This window comes from Salmo salar, chromosome 18 (genome assembly GCF_965601325.2).
Source record: "Salmo salar chromosome 18, fSalSal1, whole genome shotgun sequence".
Taxonomy (NCBI): domain Eukaryota; kingdom Metazoa; phylum Chordata; class Actinopteri; order Salmoniformes; family Salmonidae; genus Salmo; species Salmo salar.
In genome coordinates this window covers 76394200-76416492 of record NC_138308.1, presented here as the reverse complement: position 1 = coordinate 76416492, position 22293 = coordinate 76394200, and the positions used below count along the sequence as shown (strand labels likewise).

General features: G+C 44.0%; 1 protein-coding gene across 12 annotated transcripts in view; it reads right to left on the bottom strand.

The window, feature by feature from the left end:
* The window catches only part of LOC106577626 (adhesion G protein-coupled receptor L3), a 360961-nt gene that overhangs the window by 205836 nt on the left and 132832 nt on the right, over positions 1–22293 (bottom strand). The gene's annotated exons all lie outside the window — the stretch shown is intronic.

Sequence of the window (22293 nt, the reverse complement as noted above, 5' to 3'; positions counted from 1 at the left end):
GTGAATCGATTTGTCTGGTGGGGGAGGTTATCTACCGGAGTCTACTTCAACAGATGATTTATTGTTTCCAGAATGAATTTTTCTATTCTTGCCAATAAATGGTGCGGCTCCCCTCCCATCTTAGGTGTGAGGATGGATTTATCTTCCAGGCAAAAGCCTGTAGGATTCAAAGCCAGTCGCCTGAGTTAAAGTAAGCCCCATTCCGAGAGATGCGGGATTGGGCTGTATGTTTTTATAGGGGTCACGTGGATATTAGCATGTCAGCTTGTTGTGAATAATGATCATTTGGCATGGGAATGCATAAAGTGAGATTTGTGTGCCCGCGTGCGTCTGTTTAAGTGAGTCTGTCCTAAAGTGTGTAAATCGAAGTGTGTATGGTTGCACTTTTCTACTAGAGTGTGTATGTCTCCACACACATACAGTGTACACTGAGTGTACAAATCATTAAGAACACCTTCCTAATACTGAGTTTTGCCCTCAGAACCGCCTCAATTCATTGGGGCATGGACTCTACAAGGTGTCGAAAGCATTTCATAAAGGGATGCTGGCCATTGTTGACTCCAATGCTTCCCACAGTTGTGTCAAGTTGGCTGGATGTCCTTTGGGTAGTGGACCATTCTTGATACGCACGAGAAACTGTTGAGCCTGTAAAACCCAGCAGTGTTGCAGTTTTTGACACAAACCTGTGCGCCTATTACCCTACCCCATTCAAAAGGCACTTACGTTTCTTGTCTTGCCCATTCATCCTCTGAATGGCACACATATAAACCCTTCTTTAACCACTCTACTCCCCTTCATCTACACTGATTGAAGTGGATTTAAGTGACATCAATAAGGGCTCATATCTTTCACTTGGATTCGCCTGGTCAGTCCATATCATGGAAAGAGCAGTGTAGATGCTTTCAGTTTCCGCTCCACCATGAAGTGCATTATTTTTCATTTGACCTTTATTTAACTAGGCAGGTCAGGTAAGAACAAATTCTTATTTTCAATGACTTCCTAGGAACAGTGGGTTAACTGCCTTGTTCAGGGGCAGAACGTCAGATTATTACCTTGTCAGCTTGGGGATTCGATCTTGCAGCAAGTCCAACGCTCTAACCACTAGGCTACCTGCCGCCCCCATCCACTCTATTGACCGTCTCTAGGGACGCTGATCCACTGACCGACACTAGCCTCTGGAACCAGTCCTGCTGATATCCTTAACCCTCCTCAAGAGCTCCCCACCAGATTGCCATCCCTTGGCCAGATACCTAACGGTACCACTGCGCTGTGGGTAGCTTTAGAAGGAGACGGGAAGATATGAGGAGAAGAAAAAGGGAGAAGAAAAATGCCATTGGCTTGGCTGGATCAGATTTTCAAAGCATCAAGTCCTGTTTGTTTCGCACAAAGAGCGATGACTGCACCCGTGAGGAGTCAGAAGGGGTGCTTAAAAAGCTTATAGCGGCCACATGCACTGCATAGCAACAACAAAAAGATTCTAATCCCAGTCTTCAACACGACCGCTGTTCAGTGGCCTATCACGTCTTGGAAATCTTTGAAGGAATCTGACAGAGGCTCATCTGCACGGCTGAAATGCATACCAAAGCACACGAAAGCACTCTCACACAGGCCTTAAAGCATTGGATTTTTTTTGTTGCCGTTGCCATGGTAACCCCTAATGTCCAACTCCAGCTAGTGTGTGCTTCCAGCACTTTCTCTTCTTCTCAACGCCGCCCAGACCACAACACACTGCATTCCTCAGCTAAAGTCACTCAAAGCCTGGCTTCTAGTGGTCTTAAACAGCTAATTACCCACTCCAACAAAGGGAGAAGGAGGGATGAAAGTGCCACACCGACTAACAACCCTCCCTGTCTGCTCAGCTACCGCGCCGCCGCAGTGTTTCTCAACAAACAATGTCTCCGGGACAACCTGCAACCCTCGAGAAACACAAATGAGCAGGTGAGCCGGGACTGTGCATGTAGACATGTATACATCTAGCCCCTCCAAAAGACAAACAAACAAATCTATGTTCGGGAGTGCAACACTCTTGATATTACAAAATGTTGTGTTGAAGGCCGGCCTGAGACAATCAAATATGCCACGTTGACAGATCTATCCCTATTCACTTCACAATAATAAAAGACCGAGATGGGGATATAAGGAAGCATCTAATTCAATAGAGAGGTCAACCATCGATATGGCAAGACGAGGGCCCCTTCGACTGCTTCATGCATTGGCATGCTAGAAATCATTGAGGGTCTTAAGGAACTGTCTGGCTGGATTTATGGGTGGGATTAAAAGCTCTGGGTCGGATTGAGCTCTCCTGTCTCCTCCATCCACGTCAATACACCCAAGGTCCCTTGGCTTGGCACTGCGCAACTTTGGTGTGAGGGGAAAGTAATTTACTGAGCGTTAAGGTCTTAATTCGCTGGGATGACACATACCTCTTCCTCTGACATAGGGGAGGCCGAGTGTCGGAAATAGAAATGGACGCGAAGAGCTCATCTCCAGTGAAATCTTCGGTAAACAAACAATTCAGTTTTTTATGAAACTGACATTTTGATATGAACTGCCAAATGTGTCTCTCCTTCACCTTTTGAGAAATGTTATATCCTGTACTGCATATTTAGCATGGTGTTTACTCACCAGACAATAATAGAACGAGCAGGGGTCTCCAACATCCTGTCACGGAGAGGCACTGGGTGTGCAGGCTTTTGTTCATCCCCCAGCAACAAAACTCTCGTTTCCAACTATGGTCTTTAGTCTGAACCTTGATTATTTGAATCCGGTGTGTTCATGATGGGTTGAAGCAAAACCCAGGACAGCCAGATGGTGAGGAGTTGTAGATCACTGATTAAGAGCCTTTAGACAATGTACAGTTTAATGTATCTCCCTGTGACTAAGTCTCCACTTACTTTCAAAATATCAAACCTTAGAGAAAAACTGGACCCATACGATGTGGCCCAGGAATTTTAGACAACATTTCCTTGACAAACTGGCTTTGAGCTGTGGTGAGTGGACAGGGCAGATAGTTGTGTTTGTGTGTGTCTGCAGGGAGAGGTGACAGAGTGTCTTTTGAATCAGACCCCATGTGGCGGCAGTGTCCTGTCGAATTTGTCGAGCGCAGCTGAGACGTTTGACTGTCTTAACGTTTTCCATTCCAACAGGTCTCCTGAGATACCGCACGGAGGCAAGAGGGGGAGACTTACTTCATCCCCAAAAACTACTGCAGGGTGTGTGTTTGTCTGTGCCATTGGCCTCAGCGCTAGTTTGGATGTGCATGCAGATCATTGTCAGATGTGCCTACAGTAACTACAGGGTAAGGCAGTGTAATAGCAGTGTAATAGCATTTGCTGCTCGAGTCATAATAATTACAAATAATTCTTCGGTCCATTTCATCATTTTAAATGATATCTGTCAGGGTAATTGAACAGAGCTAACACTGCTATGGTAACACCTCTCAGGCAACACACACACAACAGAGCGGATTGGATTCTGGAGCACCTGCTCTAGAATCAGCCCCCCCCAATCCTAAACTTTACCAACAGTGGGGGAAAATGCCAAAATGACCCAAGATCAGCGTCTAGAGGCAACTTCACCCTACACCCTGTCTCGAAGAGCGGGGCTGACATTCGTACTGTCAGAGTGCTGCGGAGCATCTGCCCCTCACTGAACTCTGGCGCCATGCAGTGTGGACGACGAGCAGGGGTGTTCGGCAAGTTTGGACGCCTTTGCGGCATCTAAGCCAAAACAGATTGGAGTAGCAGAGGTGCCAGTGCGAACTGCTGGGCGTGTGGATGAGCCAAGCAGTGCTCACTTCGGGTTCAATCTTTGTAGAACCACCAGTTACCATCAATGCTAATAGGGCCCATGCTGCCAAAAGGAAAGATCTTGATTAATGAATAGTAATTGAAACAGCCAATATCATATTTTTATCTATGGAAGCCACCACGGAAACAGACTAGAATGTTATTTGTTATAATATCATGGCAGTTGGCAAGAAATCTGTTGACTTCCGTAGAGCAGCCCATAGACCCTGCACAATAAGAACAAAAGAAGCCCATACCATCAACAGCTCATATTAACAAAAATAACTAATATATGCCATTTAGTAAGATGGCACATAGAAGAGCCAATATCAAATGGGTAACAGTTTTTATCAAAATACATAAAACAGGTAATACAACAGCCTATGGAGGTGTGCACGCAAAACTGCTATATGATGTCACTGAGGCTCCTTCGCTTTTTATTTAATATTCTGGCCTCGTAACTAATCAAAACCCAGCAGATGTTGTCCCTGCTGACAGTGAAGTAAACAACAATATTAGGAAACTGTGGACAGCGTCAATTCCGCCGACTTCCCAAGGTGACACAGCCGAAAATCTGATTGAGTGGCGACAGCATCTCCGGGGGGAAAAAAGAAGGATGTCGGGTGCACCAGCAGGTCACACCACCACCTCTCTCTTTCCATCCTTCTTCACAATAACTCTTTCCCTTTCTTTTGTTCTTCATAGAACGTTTCTCTTCAGCCTTTTCTCTCCTATCTTTCCCCCCTCTATATGTCGCTTACCCTCGTTCTTTACCACTCCATTATCGCTCTCTCTATTTACCCCCCCTTCTTTCAGCTGGTTGCTACTGCGTCGGTAAAAGGCAGTGTCCAAACAATACACAACTGTGAGACAAATTAGATTTTTTTTTACCATTCTGAGAGCCGCTGAGGCGGCAACAAACATATCCCCAATAAGGCTCTCATTTCTCATTGGCCAGTGCCAGTGTCTGCTGCGGGGGCCATTGACAGAATTAAGGCTCATGAATAACAATGCGGCACTGTGGACCGAGAGCTACTGAGAGCTTCCCCACTGTGTCATATTGACATGCTCCCAGTCAGAAAATAACCTAGTATAATTAGCTTTCACAAGCAGGTATGGCAGCATGAGAGGCCACTCTCCAGGCCAATATAAACCTTGAGGGAACATTGCATTGAATTTGTTCTCAGATGAGGAAAGGATAATGAGGAAAAGCAGCTATTGGCGAGAAGTAAGGTTTTTTTGAATAACACATAGGTCGGTATTGCAAAACGAATAACAGTGACATGATATCATGGTTTGTATTTACTCCGTGACTGAACATAATCCGTATTTTAGCTTTTTGCGAATAATATTCAGCTCCTTCTGTACAGGTGAACCTAGTGCAAAACATGCAAATATTTTGAAGTGACATCATCCAAGTATCCATGATGCATTCATTATATCATGGACTGGAAGTGAAATGGTCAAAGATATTTATTTTTTCATTTAGGAAATCAGTCTTTACCATAAATGCACACATGGCGTGGAGTGTGCTACGGCGTCATCATAATTATCCAAATAAGCTGATGGGTGGGACACATGAAAGGTAAACGTCACATCCACGCAGCCACACACACACGCACACAAACACACCCACACAAACACACAAGGTTTGTTGTGGCTAGGTCACCATTATAATGCAATTTAAATGTAAAGACAGTTCTCAAAAGCTCCCAGGACTTCAATGATACATGACACTTGACTATAGTATGTCTTCATTATGTATATATTTTAGGGTTGTGGGGTACAAACTGATAGAATATTCCATGACACGTCTGACCTCAGATCAAAGTGAATTGTGCAGTATCCGGTATGAAACATTGATCATAGGGATTGTTTGATAAACGTTCCAGATGAAAGATTGATCGTTGACATCCCATGCATCCCCTTTTCCTATCATTGAATATTATTCATATTAATCCTATAGATTGTGAAGCGGAGACCCATGGGAAGTCTAATTGCAACCATCGGCACAGAAGTTGTGGCAGCATCCAAAACCACAGAGGCGTCCCCGCATGTAATAATAGTCAAACACATTTGAATCTAGACATCCTAAAAAAGACTTAAATAAAGGCACAAAGCCCAGAGACTAACAACCATCAGAAGGCCCCTATACAAACTTATTTAGAAAGTGTTGGGGGGAAACCCTGCTGTTGACATCTGAGACAATTATGAGCGAAGGACCGGATGGATGCTGCCAAAAAGATGGACGCAGTAGGTAGGGTGACTCGGGATGAGCGAGGGAAGCCTGGTAGAAACAGGTCCCCGGGGGGGGACGCTGCTCGCCTGAGAGAGGAAAACGGGGAGAGAAGGGGCCGTCCCGCTCCCTCGCCTCGACTGTGGAAGCAGGTGGCACCGCCGGCGGCAACTCTTTTACTGCCCCAGAGTGCTGCACCCATAGACGTTGTCCCGTGGCCACCCATTCATGTCCAGCTTAGGCCCACTGAGGGAGGAGCAAGTGTGTGTGTGTGTGTGTGTGTGTGTGTGTGTGCGCGCATGCATGTGTGGTTGTGTGTGTTTGTGTGTGACAGAGGGAGAGAAAGAGAAAATGAAAGGGAGAAAAAGAGAGAGAGACCAAGAGAGAATATATATGCATAATACGGAGTAGGAGAGTACATTGGAAATTGGGAGAAGGACAAAGTCTCTCATAACGTCAGAGTTAAGTGCCCACAAAGCGCATCATTAAGCTAAAGATCCTGGGACTAAACACCTCCCTCTGCAACCGGATCCTGGACTTCCTGACGGACCGCCCCCAGATGGTAAGGGTAGGCAACAACATCTCCCACGCTGATCCTCAACACGGGGGCCCCTCAGGGGTGCATGCTTTGTCCCCTCCTGTACTCCCTGTTCACTCATGACTGCACGGCCAGGCACGACTCCAACACCATCATTAAGTTTACTGATGACAACGGTTGTCATCGGTGTCAGAGGAAGGCCCAAAAATGTCAAAGACTCTAGCCACCCAAGTCATAGACTGTTCCCTCTGCTACCGCACGGCAAGCGGTACCGGAGCGCCAAGTCTAGGTCCAAAAGGCTCCTTAACAGTTTCTATCCCCAAGCCATAAGAGTGCTGATCAATTAATCAAATGGCTACCCAAACTACCCCCACACATTGACTCGGTACCGGTACCCCCTGTATATAGCCTCGTTATTGTTATTTTATTGTGTTACTTTTTTTTAAATTTAGTATATTTAGTAACTCTTATTTTCTTAAAACGGTATTGTTGGTTAAGGGCTTGTAAGAAAGCATTTCACAGTAAGGTTTACACCTGTTGTATTCGGCGCATGTGATAAATACAATTTGATTTCATTTGATTTGAGCTCCGACTGGATGCCGTCCCAGACAAACAGCTTGAGTCACCGTTTGACTGAGGACCAGGGCACCTCGTTTGGGCTCGGCTCTACAAGATGAGCCCACACTCTCTCCCCATCGTTTGAGTCCACAGTGCCGCCTGGCCAATCCAGCTGACACATATAAACACACATACAGCACTCCGTGACAAATGCAGTAAATCCACAGCTGTAAAAACACTGGGAGAAAACCAGAGAGAGCGCCATCAACTCGCCAACTAGCGGGCTGGCAGTGGCACAACGGAGCTAAATCAGACTCAAATCCCGACAAACTCCAAAATGAGCCCCTGTTCTCATGAATGATTCAATATCACTGCACCACTTGGACTAGTAGTGAGAGAAGTGGGTAAATTAGATAAATAATCAGAAACCAAGCTAATGACTTCCTAGACTCCCAGATGAAAATAATGTATCTTGTTTATTTGGAGCTAATGGACACTCCAGAAACGTGACACTTGGGCGATGTCATTATTTTCTTTCCCAGACTACGGCAGTCTTATTTTCAGGACTAAAGTACACAAAAGTATGGCTAAGTGTGTTCCGTTACCGTCGAGGTCATTCCCAAGGAAATGAAGGAGCTCGGCCCCTCTGCCCTACCTCCTCCCCCAAGTCTACCTAGTTCTCTATAGATGATGTATTGGGAGTGGAACAATATGGTACAAACAAGGAGAGGCTTTCATTACCAAGCTAATTTAGGCTGGTGTAAATCACCTGGTTGTGGTGTAATGAAACGTGGAGCCTGGGCTGACACGTGGAGCCTGATTCATAGGGGCACAGTGTTTCAGGTGAATTGTACCATTCTACCGTTCGCACATCAATTTAAATTAAATAGCCCTTAGCGCAAGTGATTGGTGCAGGAATATATATCAGGGGAAAGTTCTTTCGAGGGGCAGGGTGCACGGAAGGGAGTAGAAGATTCCTTGGAGGACTGGTAATGATGTAGACATGAGACATAAATCAGAAAAGCATGAAGATGTTTCATCTTCGAGGCGAGGATGGCTGAACGCAAAGTTACCCAAAGGTTAAGCGAAGTCGGCCGCCCACTCCTACATAACACGACAAAATCGAGAAATTGCCACCTTAGACGCTTTCACTTTGAGTCGGCTTACTGGAGGAAGCGATGAGCTATAGTAGACATCCAATGGGTGTCTACTCCAAGCTGCCAATTAAAAGCGGAATGTAGGAAGAGGGAGGACAGAGGGATTTCTGAGCAAAGGAGGAAAACATCAGCTGGGAACGAGGTCGGTGTGCTTCAAGTGTTCCGTTTAACCACCTGCCCCTGTCAGAATTACCAAATTTTTTACTGTTCTGATGAATCCAAGTGAAACCCACTCCCACAGCTAACAAATTCACTGAGACCTCCTCCTCCATACCATTTACTTTCATTACGACACATGTTTAACCAGTGACCGCACCGCACGAGGCTATTCATCTGGCATTGTATCACATTAGGCCTGAGATATGTCAGGGTTTCCTGAGGAGAACAGTTAAAAGTTGAACAGTTACAACCTCTCAAATTCATCCACTTTTTCACTTCTTCAACTTGTGGGGGCATAAGAAAACCCAAAGGGATTCGCAAACCACCCGGCTACTGGATTCATTCCTGTTTCTTTTTCTCCCTCTATACCTTGAGAGTTATCAATCTGCTCCGCATGGGGAAACCTCCCAAAAACATTTTCCACTGCCAGTTTAGGCCTTTTTTTATTAATCACTGTTGAGTCTGGTCTAAGATCCAGGCTTGCCCGTTGGCTGGAAGGTTAGACTGTCAGGCTGAATTTACTATATCTAATTGGCCAAATGGAAATACAGCAGGTTCTAATCAAGCCGGGTGGAGAGAAAGGAGGCAGGCAGGGCTGAACAACTATATCAGGTGACAAAAAAAGGGGGGAAAAATAACCATTTTTTTCTGTGAAAAGCACAGTATGGAATAGAGGGTTAGATGAATGAGGAAGGCAAACATGAACAGATTGGAATTGGGTTCATATTCCTAAAGTAATCATCAGACTGGATTGAATTTTATTGCTTGCATGTTCTGTGTATTCCATGGGGGGGACATTACTTTTTCTGTCAGAGCTCTTTTCTCTATTACCCTTTTACATATTTCTGTTTGTATCGTCGGCAAACCTCCCTTGGCTTTATTTAATTGTGGCACATTTGTTTCGGTATTCACAACACACCATTGTCTCATGCTGTGGTTGACGGATTCTATTACTGACAGGTGCTCAACGCGACCATAGTTTGAGAGAAATAGCTTGATTAATAGTTAGTCGGCACTGCACACCCTGCACCACATGTATAAGTTAGGACAGATAGGTCAGACAATTGCAGAAGCAAACTGGTCTGCCTTATAAATAATAGTGTTGGTCTTATACAGACCTCATACAGCACACAATGTTATCAATAGAAAATAGACAAAACACAAACTCAGCATATTTGAGGCTGGAGATTTATTTCTAAAAATAAACCCGTATCCAATAACTTGGGTGTGTGCGAGAAGCACACGTATGATAGTTGTGATTCAGAGATTAAATTCATGCATAAATTCATATGACATCGCTTTGTTTGAGGAGTTAAAATGCTAATGCAGGCCTCGACTTTAAACAACGGGGGGAGACACCCGAGGGAGGGCTTTGCAGGTCACACATGGCCAATGATCGCACTACTTGCTCATCCGCTTGGCATGGTAAGCTCCCTTTTCATTTCGGTGGTGGGTAGTTCTCCTTCTCATCAGTCTTCATAATCTCTATCCTACCTCGTGCTTAGCCAAGGAATTTACTCTCAAATGTTGTTTTATATGGGAAGTTCAACACCAAGCCAAAATACATATATTACACCCCCCTCCCCGATGAGCATATATCTGTAATAATTATAAACACTAAATCAAGTTATTTATTGCCTGACTGAGAATTCAACCAACATTACACACGGTTGTTAAATCTATGGGTCAAATATTTAAGATGCAAACATGACATTCATGTACTATAAACTAAACGGGGCATTGTCATGCATGAACTGGGATACCCCCCTTTAAAAAAACATACAGTGCCTTCAGAAAGTATTCACACCCCTTGACTTTTTCCACATTGTTGTGTAACAACCTGAATTTAAAATGGATGAAATGGAGATGTGTCACTGGCCTACACACAATATCGCATAATGTCAAAGTGTTTTTATGCATTTTTACAAGTTAATTAAAAATGTAAAGCTGAAATGTCTTGAGTCAATAAGTATTCAACCCCTTTGTCATGGCAAGCCTACATAAGTTCAGGAGTAAGAACTTGCTTAATAAGTCACGAGTTGAATGTATTCACTCTGTGTGCTATAGTGTTTAACATGATTTTTTTTTAATTACTACCTAATCTCTGAACACGACTCATACAATTATCTGTAAGGTCCCATAATCGAGCGTTGAATTTTAACCACAGATTCAACCCTCAAAGACCAGGGAGGTTTTCCAATGCCTCGCTAAAAAGGGCTCTTATTTGTAGATTGGTAAAAAATAAATACATTTTAAAAAAGACCTTGAAAATCCCTTTGAGCACGGTGAAGTTATAAATGACACTTTGGATGGTGTATTAATACATCCAGTCACTACAAAGACACAGGCCTCCTAACTCAGTTTCCAGAGGAAAAGAGGAACCCGCTCAGGGATTTAACCATGAGGCCAATGGTGATTTTAAAACAGTTGCAGAGTTTAATGGCCGTGATAGTAGATAACTGAGGATGGATCAACAACATTGTAGTTACTCCACAATACTAACATAAAATGACAAATACAAATATTCCAAAACATGCATCGTGTTTGCAATAATGCAATAAAGTAATACAGAAAAAAACGGGGCAATGAAATTAACTTTGTTTTGAATACAAAGTTGTGTTTGGGGCAAATCCAAATCCATTCAAGCATGGTGGCTGTCATCGTGGTATGCTGTCGTCGGCAAAGACTAGGAAGTTTTTAGAATAAGAAGAAACGGAATTATGCTAAGCGCTGGAAAATTCCTAAAGGAAAACCTGGTTGTCTGCTTTCCACCAGACACTGAGAGGCAAATACATGTTCCAGCAGGACAATAACCTAAAACACAAGGTCAAATATACACTGGAGTTGATTACCAAGATGATATTGAATGTTACTGAGTGGCCTAGCTCAGTTTTGACTAAAAATGACTTGAAAATCTATGACAAGACATGAAAATGTCGAGCCATTTTCAACAACCAACTTGACAGAGCTTGAAGATTTTTTTCAAGAATAATGTGCAAATATTACAACTGTAATCACTGCCAAAGGTGATTCTAACATGTATTGACTTAGGGGGGTGAATACTTATTTAAATGAGATATTTCTGTATTTCATTTTCAATGAATTTGCCAACATTTCTAAAAACATGTTTTCACTTTGTCATTATTGGCTATTGTGGTTAGATGGATGAAAGAAAACAGGTATTTAATAGAGTTTGAATTCAGGCTGTAACACAACAAAACTTGTAAAGTCACGAGGTATGAATACTTGCTGAAGGCACTAAAGGCTGGCAAAACGCCCAAAGCCTTTTTTAAGGAGGTGACTTTTTGTCAGAGACAGCCAATTGATCTTCGATGAGACATTATCCCGCTTCAGCTCGGCGAACTCCTGTTACACTATGCTCGCTCGTCTATTCCATATCGCCAAGTCATCAAATGGCCAAAATTGAATTGGCATAAAAAAAATGTAGTGAAGAGCAAAATAAATGTTCGGCAAACTTCTATGAGCAAAAGGGTCGAGAGAGATATGAGCAAGCAACATAATTAATACGCAATGGGGTATAAAGTAGAGAGAGAACTGCAGAGTCCTTCGTGTCCGGCTGATGTCTAGCTCGTTGTTGGGGCCAACTAGGGCTGATCTATCTCTCTGTGTAAGGACATTCCATTTGGTTTGTGCTTCGGTACTGTAAACATTCTCTCAAAATATTACTAGCATTTAAGCATTTCACCAGTGATTGTAAATAAAGACTCTGAATACCCCTCTAGCTTGTACTAATAGTATATTGTATACAGTCACATTCCATGAGCTCCATAAGCATTTGCTGAAACAATGAAAAAATGCATAGATCAAGGAACAAATGCACAAGAATGTGCATCAACAAATGTGACTTGAGAAACAGAAATGCCAAAACGAATTATGATAATGATGAAAACAACAGAATATCCACTTGGTTGGATATTTGGCCGTGTTGAAAGAGAGTCTGCCTATCCCGCCAGTGAAATGTACGCTTACGACATCACAACAGTTAAGTCAAATGATTTGAAAGAGGAAGGGCATAGGAACTGAAGGGAATCTTAAAGTAATCGTTTCTTTTTAATGTAAATCTCTCATCAAATCCTTAAACCCTGAAGTAGGTCAAATGCCAAGAATGACGGAAACTTGACCGGATTGCAAGCTCAATGGTGAGGGAGTAAGATTCTTCCCTGTGCTCGCTTTCTCTCCCCCACCTCTCTGTCTTTGATGAGGAATTTTAAGTTTTAATTATGTTTTGCTTGTTTCATACATTCTAGCCTGCATTTGACAAAGTGAATAAAGCCCCAAAAAACGACGATGTTATACTTGTAAAATAAGTTAACTATTGACCTGCTGTTGCTTCAAATCCCCAGTGGTATATAATGCAATACTCAACACTCAACCTGTTGGTAAATATCCATCTGAATTACTGGGAACTAGTGTAAAATCAAAACACACTGGAGTCAATTTAGTTAAAAGAAAAAAAGCATCTAGCACAAAAGCACTTTTTCCTTATTATAACACGTTTCAACACGGTACTTCTTTCACATTTTCAGAGTGTTTGTCTCAACAAGAGGATGGCCAAACACTAAACAGCACTTGGCTGATGAGAGGCGAGACCCTTTCCTGTGTAGAGACAGAATCAGCAGTAGATATCCAATCAAGGCCCAAAAGCGATGGTGGAGATGAAAACTTCAGAGACAAAGGGATAGAAATGGGGGGGAAGAGGGGAGTGGACGAGTCTCCTTTATGACCCTCTTCTCATACAAGGGGGATCATACACGGGCGTGACACAATGCTATCAGCCTATCAGGCGTTCCCTTACGGTACCCGGCGAGGTCTGCAGAGATGCCGGGTGATATATGACTTTGATATCGCCGGTAATTACTGGCCGTGAAGGCCACAACGCCTCAGGGGAAAGAAAGGGAGAACACAAAAGAGGAAAGGCGCTGGGTCGCTGATGAGAAAACGGCAGAGGCTGTTGTTGTTCGATATCGTCGCCGTTTGTTTTTGAAGTACGGTGCGTCGCCTGCACGTTGTCGAGATAGAGCCTGATTGATATGAGAGCACCCTGCTGCAGGCGGAAGCACTTCTGATGAATAATCTAGCTACACTGCAGTTTATTGAGGAGAGATTTCCAGAGGCCCCCAAAAAATAAACCCTGTGTAGATAAAAAATTAAAAACACTCGATATACAGGCCTAGTTGACAGCGAACTTTCACTGGGAAGTGTAGGTGGACTAAAATGTGGTAATTGCCACCAATTACATCAAATTAGTCCCGGTTGCATTGGTTGAATTACAATATCATTAGCCACCTTCCAGTCGCAACCCGGCCCCACACGCAGGTGACACGTCTTTGAGTGGCTGTGATTTTCCAGACACGTAATGGCCACCGCATGCGGGAGCATCAGTAATGACTCAGAGCCATTCATCCTGTCGGGGGCATGGTGGGGAGACAGCTTTCATTTTGAGATGCATTACGGCACTCACTGGCGCGGCGGCATGCTATCACTCAGGCATAAGCTATTAGACCTCGCTTAAAAGACTGTAATGGAACCAAACACCTTGCTAGAAGAGACTCTGTACGCCGATGGGATTTTTAGTAAGCAACCCGTCTTTCCATGGGGGGTGTTTCATTCCATTCTTCCGAAGGGAGGAAAAGTACGTTGAGCTAGCTAAATGTGTATTGACGGATAGCGGGCTTGGTGACATGGATGGGTATTTTTCTGATGATGGATGCTAGCCTGTGGCTTAGAGTTTGAGCTTGCAGCCTGGTTCGTCCTATTAACTGGCTGTGAATGATACCCAGACCATGCCCGTCAAAATGACTTAGCCATTGCCAGCAGGGAAGACAGGTGGCTCATGGGCTGGAAAAAAAAGAGAAAGAAATCCCAAAGGAGGAACATTCCATTAAGTGGGAGGGGGGAGAGGGAGGCATAGGCAAAGTAGGGTAGGATATCAAATACCAGGGAAGTGTGCCTCAGTCGCTGGTCTGTATGCCAGTGCCAATGCCCATTTAGTTTGGAGGACATTGTGTACCAAAGCCAGTAGCCAACAAAGTGAAGGAAACCAATATCCTTTTCATGGATAGACCTAAAGAAATATATGAAAACAATCACTGGAAAAAAAATATTAGTGAGAGTTTGGCTGCTGTTTTCTATTTGTTATAACATATATACCTAGTCTGAACACTATGCTAATGCATTATGTTATGTGATAATTTGATCAAAGCCAGTCAATTGTAATCAGGAAAAAAGCGTAGCAAAGAATAATTACTGTGATTTGCTTTGAAGTATGTCAAAGTCTGCAACGGTGTGATGAGCGGTCCATTCTTCTTCTGCATGTATTTTTCCCCACATTATCCTTTCAGGGAAATCAGATGAATCCAACAAACAAAATGCAGAGCGAGCAATTTTCGGGCCCGCTTTTCATCTCGTGCCAACCTCTGCATTATCCCTCACCTTTGAACGTACTTTTTTCAGAGTTTTTGTTTCTGTTTAGTTTCTGTTTGTTTTGTTTTATTATGAGCTTAGCTACCAGTTTCCTAGCAACAGCTGTGGGAGCTTGGTTGCAGCCGGGAGTGCCGCACTTCCATCGCGCTTTCCTGCATGCTAACCCCTCGCACAGGCCTCTTCACATGCTAATGTGTTAGCCATGTTGCTAGTATTACAAATATCTCAGGACTCTACCCTCTCCGAGCCCCCCTCACCACCCACAACCTTTATCCACTTGCCAAATTTTGCCTCAAATACAATAAGAGCTCGCTCTGAATCAGGTTTCACTTGCCGTTTACCTTTTGTGAGTTGCTCTCCGCTAGCTCTGTGATGGTAAAGAGAGGTGCACTTCCCTGCCGCTGTTCTTTTTTTCTGGTTGTCTTTTTTGTTGTTCTGTTTCTTCCTCATCTCCAGTTCGATTCATTCCGCCAGGGATTACTGTTCTGAGTGGGAGGTGCAGGAGGGATGACAAGGGAGATGCTATGGGGTGGATCAATTATCTGACAGTGGTGTTTAGACCTACCTTTTTATCCCTACTTTTCAACACCAGAGTATCTCATCTTTGTCGTGCCATTCACTCAAAGTGGAGGGAAAGGCAGTTAGGTAATGTGCAGAACGTCATTAGTATTCTCAAAGCAGCACATGGAACACTGGGTTTGGAAAACGAGGACGTGTCAACACTGAATAGCAATTTAGATAAACCTTATCTCGGTGGAGTGCTCGTAACCTACAGTATTCATGAGGACGTGATCATGACAAGCACTACAAATCCTGGTACATTTCTGCAGCTTTTAAAGGGGGCTTGAACCAAATCATGCTGTGTATCTATGGAAAATGGTTTGACAGACAACCTTGGTCTACCATCTCTCCTTACTAGTACTTAGTTACTCAACACAGAGCTATAAGATCTGTGTATAAGGATCATCATACCACAACCAAAAAAACAACGATGAATGTGCTTACTTTTCTTAAATCGAACACATTGGCTGCATGTACAGTATGCTCAAAGCCTGTGTGATCTGTGTACATTTGCTTAATGTAAATCCTCAAATTATGTGTACAATCTCTTAAATCACTGTCAAAGTACTGTATACTCTTTGTCTGCACTGACAAATCGGCCTCCATTTCCTGGTATCCCCACAATGTAGCCATAACTCTGAACAAAGCGCTTAGGCCTGGCAGGGGAGCTCACCAAGAAAATCTTTATGTCGACAAATAAGAGATAATATATTCAAATCAACATTCATTTTTATCACAGGTCAAATGTATTTGTGGTATGAATTTACAGCCAAGACAGGGATTTATAGTGTTCAATTGCAATTGGAGAACACTACAGAATTCTTGACCGCTTCCACTCAAAACAAGGACGTTTTGCCGCCGGACAGGAATCCAAAGGAGTGTTTGGTATTGGATTTCTTCAAACATTTGGATCCATATTCAGATTCGAAAAATACTCCATCAAGAGGCTCTGGAATCAGAGTAGCAAGTACCCCTGATGCACTGTTCAATTATTTAGCCTTTTTTTTGTTGTTGAAGAAAACATTCAGTTTTTGCCATAGCCCTTACTGGCTTTCATGCAATATAAACGTGAGCTTGTCTGAGGTGTTGGACTTGACAGCAGTTGCTATCCATTGGAGCACTGCAATTGGTTGCCCAACATTCTGGGGTGGGGCTTAGCGAAGGGTCAATTCCATCTACAATTAAACTTAATTCAGAAATGTAAATGGAACACAAATTATCAGCATTGGAGAATTGTGTATTATTTTCAATGAGGACGTGTTCCCCTGAATGGACAAAGTTAGTTCATGAAATCCCCCCCACTCTGCCCTGCCAACCCCAGACAAAGGCTCAATAAAAGGTAACCAAAATTGCAACGGCAGTACTTGGGGCAGGTGTCAATGAGACAATCTCCCCTGTTATTGTAATGGTGAGAGGTTAGCATATCTTTGGGGTTTGATTTGTGTGTCTAACTTTCTCACTCATCATAATTCACAATTCATTCAGGATTATCCATAGTCATGATAGCATCCACATTAATGTAGAAGCGTTTAGAAACATATTTTATTCTTATTTACAATAAAAGTGACTCCGAAATGACAATACATTATTTACCATTCTATAATAATAATAATAATCTGAAACACAACCAAAAGAAACAGCAAATTAGTCCAACAAATTTGTAGAGTCACAAGCTTGATGTAGTCATTGCGTGCTGTGAATATGGGACTACATGTTTTACTTTTTACTACTTTAATGCATAAGTGAATTTGTCCCAATACGTTTGGTTCCCTAAAATGCAGGGACTATGTACAAAAAGAGCTGCAATTTCGAAACTGTTCACCCAATACGGATGAAAATACCCTCAAATTAAAGCTGCACTTTAACCTCGATCATTGTATCATTTCAAAATTCAAAGTCCTGAAGTACTCCGGAACTCCAATTTCAGCAGCAGCAGCTGAAAAATGAGCTCCTACAAATATTGAAATTTACATGGTATTTAGAGTGAAGTACATCGGAAAAAAGCAAAAGAAAACTGCAAGACTGAATAGGAGAAAAAACAAGCAACAAACAAAGAAGATAGGCTTTTGAGAAATAACTATTTTTCATAAAATTGTAGTTATCTTAGCTAGCTGAATTGTTTACCAGTTGCTAAGCAGTTGCTAGGGACTCTTTTGGAAGAAGCTAGCTAGCTAACGAAGAACAACAAAGAATATCTAGTTAACCTGTTAGGGCTAGGGGGCAGCATTTGCACGTCTGGATAATTTTTTTTTACCCGATTTAATCTGGTTACTAATCCTACCCAGTAACTAGAATATGCATATACTTATTATATATGGATAGAAAACACTCTAAAGTTTCTAAAACTGTTTGAATGGTGTCTGTGAGTATAACAGAACTCATTTGGCAGGCAAAACCCTGAGACATTTTCTGACAGGAAGTGGATACCTGATGTGTTGTATTACCTTTAAACCTATCCCATTGAAAAACACAGGGGCTGAGGAATATTTTGGCACTTCCTATTGCTTCCACTAGATGTCACCAGCCTTTACAAAGTGTTTTGAGTCTTCTGGAGGGAGATCTGACCGAACAAGAGCCATGGAACGATGATGTCCCATTAGACACCTGGCGCGCGAGTTCATGTTGGGTACCCTCGTTCCAATACGTTATAAAAGAGTATGCATTCGTCCACCTTGAATATTATTCATGTTCTGGTTAAAAAAGGCCCTAATGATTTATGCTATACAACGTTTGACATGTTTGAACGAACGTAAATATATTTTTTCCCCTCGTTCATGACGAGAAGTCCGGCTGGCTTAGATCATGTGCTAACAAGACGGAGATTTTTGGACATAAATGATGAGCTTTTTTGAACAAAACTACATTCGTTATGGACCTGTGATACCTGGAAGTGACATCTGATGAAGAGAATCAAAGGTAATGTATTATTTACATAGTATTTTCGATTTTAGATCTCCCCAACATGACGTCTAGTCTGTATCGCAACGCGTATTTTTCTGGGCGCAGTGCTCAGATTATTGCAAAGTGTGATTTCCCAGTAAGGTTATTTTTAAATCTGGCAAGTTGATTGCGTTCAAGAGATGTAAATCTATAATTCTTTAAATGACAATATAATATTTTACCAATGTTTTCTAATTTTAATTATTTAATTTGTGACGCTGACTTGACTGCCGGTTATTGGAGGGAAACGATTTCCTCAACATCAATGCCATAGTAAAACGCTGTTTTTGGATATAAATATGAACTTGATAGAACTAAAAATGCATGCATTGTCTAACATAATGTCCTAGGAGTGTCATCTGATGGAGATTGTAAAAGGTTAGTGCATCATTTTAGCTGGTTTTATGGTTTTGGTGACCCTGTCTTTGAATTGACAAAACATTACATACAACTCTTGTAAATGTACTGTCCTAACATACTCTAAATTTATGCTTTCGCCGTAAAACCTTTTTGAAATCGTAAAACGAGGTTAGATTAAGGAGATGTTTATCTTTCAAAGGGTGTAAAATAGTTGTATGTTTGAAAAATTTGAATTTTGACATTTATTTGGATTCAAATTTGCCGCTCTTGAAATGCACCTGCTGTTGATGGAGTGCACCACGGGTGGCACGCTAGCGTCCCACCTAGCCCATAGAGGTTAACAGAAGAAAAGAAAGAGAAAATCAGGACAGAAGAAAAAGGATATCAAAGTGAAACAGTTCTCTAAAGACACAAGAGACAATAATACAAGAAACAACACTTCTGTAGCTTGTCAACTATGTGTCTGTCTATCCCTGTTCTCTCCCCTCTGCACAGGCCATACAAACGCTTCACACCGCGTGGCCGCTGCCACTCTAACCTGGTGGTCCCAGCGCGCACGACCCACGTGGAGTTCCAGGTCTCCGGCAGCCTCTGGAACTGCCGGTCTGCAGCCAACAAGGCTGAGTTCATCTCAGCCTATGCTACCCTCCAGTCCCTAGACTTCCTGGCGCTGACGGAAACATGGATTACCACAGATAACACTGCTACTCCTACTGCTCTCTCTTCGTCTGCCCACGTGTTCTCGCATACCCCTAGAGCATCGAGCCAGCTGGAATCCTCATCTCTCCCAAGTGGACATTCTCTCTTTCTCCCCTGACCCATCTGTCTATCTCCTCATTTGAATTCCATGCTGTCACAGTTACCAGCCCTTTCAAGCTTAACATCCTTATCATTTATCGCCCTCCAGGTTCCCTTGGAGAGTTCATCAATGAGCTTGACGCCTTGATAAGTTCCTTTCCTGAGGATGGCTCACCTCTCACAGTTCTGGGTGACTTTAACCTCCCCACGTCTACCTTTGACTCATTCCTCTCTGCCTCCTTCTTTCCACTCCTCTCCTCTTTTGACCTCACCCTCTCACCTTCCCCCCCTACTCACAAGGCAGGCAATACGCTTGACCTCATCTTTACTAGATGCTGTTCTTCCACTAATCTCATTGCAATTCCCCTACAAATCTCCGACCACTACCTTGTATCCTTTTCCCTCTTGCTCTCATCCAACACTTCTCACTCTGCCCCTACTCGGATGGTATTGCGCCGTCCCAACCTTCGCTCTCTCTCTCCCGCTACTCTCTCCTCTTCCATCCTATCATCTCTTCCCACTGCTCAAACCTTCTCCAACCTATCTCCTGATTCTGCCTCCTCAACCCTCCTCTCCTCCCTTTCTGCATCCTTTGATTTTCTCTGTCCCCTATCCTCCAGGCCGGCTCGGTCCTCCCCTCCTGCTCCGTGGCTCGACGACTCACTACGAGCTCACAGAACAGGGCTCCGGGCAGCCGAGCGGAAATGGAAGAAAACTCGCCTCCCTGCGGACCTGGCATCCTTTCACTCCCTCCTCTCTACATTCTCCTCTTCTGTCTCTGCTGCTAAAGCCACTTTCTACCACTCTAAATTCCAAGCATCTGCCTCTAACCCTAGGAAGCTCTTTGCTACCTTCTCCTCCCTCCTGAATCCTCCTCCCCCTCCCCCCCCCCCTCCTCCCTCTCTGCGGATGACTTCGTCAACCATTTTGAAAAGAAGGTTGACGATATCCGATCCTCGTTTGCTAAGTCAAACGACACCGCTGGTCCTTCTCACACTGCCCTACCCTGTGCTTTGACCTCTTTCTCCCCTCTCTCTCCAGATGAAATCTCGCGTCTTGTGACGGCCGGCCGCCCAACAACCTGCCCACTTGACCCTATCCCCTCGTCTCTTCTCCAGACCATTTCCGGAGACCTTCTCCCCTACCTCACCTCGCTCATCAACTCATCCTTGACCGCTGGCTATGTCCCTTCCGTCTTCAAGAGAGCGAGAGTTGCACCCCTTCTGAAAAAACCTACACTCGATCCCTCCGATGTCAACAACTACAGACCAGTATCCCTTCTTTCTTTTCTCTCCAAAACTCTTGAACGTGCCGTCCTTGGCCAGTTCTCCTGCTATCTCTCTCAGAATGACCTTCTTGATCCTAATCAGTCAGGTTTCAAGACTGGGCATTCAACTGAGACTGCTCTTCTCTGTGTCACGGAGGCTCTCCGCACTGCTAAAGCTAACTCTCTCTCCTCTGCTCTCATCCTTCTAGACCTATCTGCTGCCTTTGATACTGTGAACCATCAGATCCTCCTCTCCACCCTCTCCGAGTTGGGCATCTCCGGCGCGGCCCACGCTTGGATTGCGTCCTACCTGACAGGTCGCTCCTACCAGGTGGCGTGGCGAGAATCTGTCTCCGCACCATGCGCTCTCACCACTGGTATCCCCCAGGGCTCTGTTCTAGGCCCTCTCCTATTCTCGCTATACACCAAGTCACTTGGCTCTGTCATGTCCTCACATGGTCTCTCCTATCATTGCTATGCAGACGACACACAATTAATCTTCTCCTTTCCCCCTTCTGATAACCAGGCGGCGAATCGCATCTCTGCATGTCTGTCAGACATATCATTGTGGATGACGGATCACCACCTCAAGCTGAACCTCGGCAAGACGGAGCTGCTCTTCCTCCCGGGGAAGGACTGCCCGTTCCATGATCTCGCCATCACGGTTGACAACTCCCTTGTGTCCTCCTCCCAGAGTGCTAAGAACCTTGGCGTGATCCTGGACAACACCCTGTCGTTCTCCACTAACATCAAGGCGGTGACCCGATCCTGTAGGTTCATGCTCTACAACATTCGCAGAGTACGACCCTGCCTCACACAGGAAGCGGCGCAGGTCCTAATCCAGGCACTTGTCATCTCCCGTCTAGATTACTGCAACTCGTTGTTGGCTGGGCTCCCTGCCTGTGCCATTAAACCCCTACAACTCATCCAGAACGCCGCAGCCCGTCTGGTGTTCAACCTTCCCAAGTTCTCTCACGTCACCTCGCTCCTCCGCTCTCTCCACTGGCTTCCAGTTGAAGCTCGCATCCGCTACAAGACCATGGTGATTGCCTATGGAGCTGTGAAGGGAACGGCACCTCCATACCTTCAGGCTCTGATCAGGCCCTACACCCAAACAAGGGCACTGCGTTCATCCACCTCTGGCCTGCTGGCCCCCCTACCTCTGAGGAAGCACAGTTCCCGCTCAGCCAAGTCAAAACTGTTCGCTGCTCTGGCACCCCAATGGTGGAACAAGCTCCCTCACGATGCCAGGACAGCGGAGTCAATCACCACCTTCCGGAGACACCTGAAACCCCACCTCTTTAAGGAATACCTAGTATAGGATAAAGTAATCCTTCTAACCCCCCCCCCCCCCCCCCTTAAAAGATTTAGATGCACTATTGTAAAGTGGTTGTTCCACTGGATATCATAAGGTGAATGCACCAATTTGTAAGTCGCTCTGAATGTAAATGTAAATGTAAGTACAGAGCCAAAACAACAACAAATGG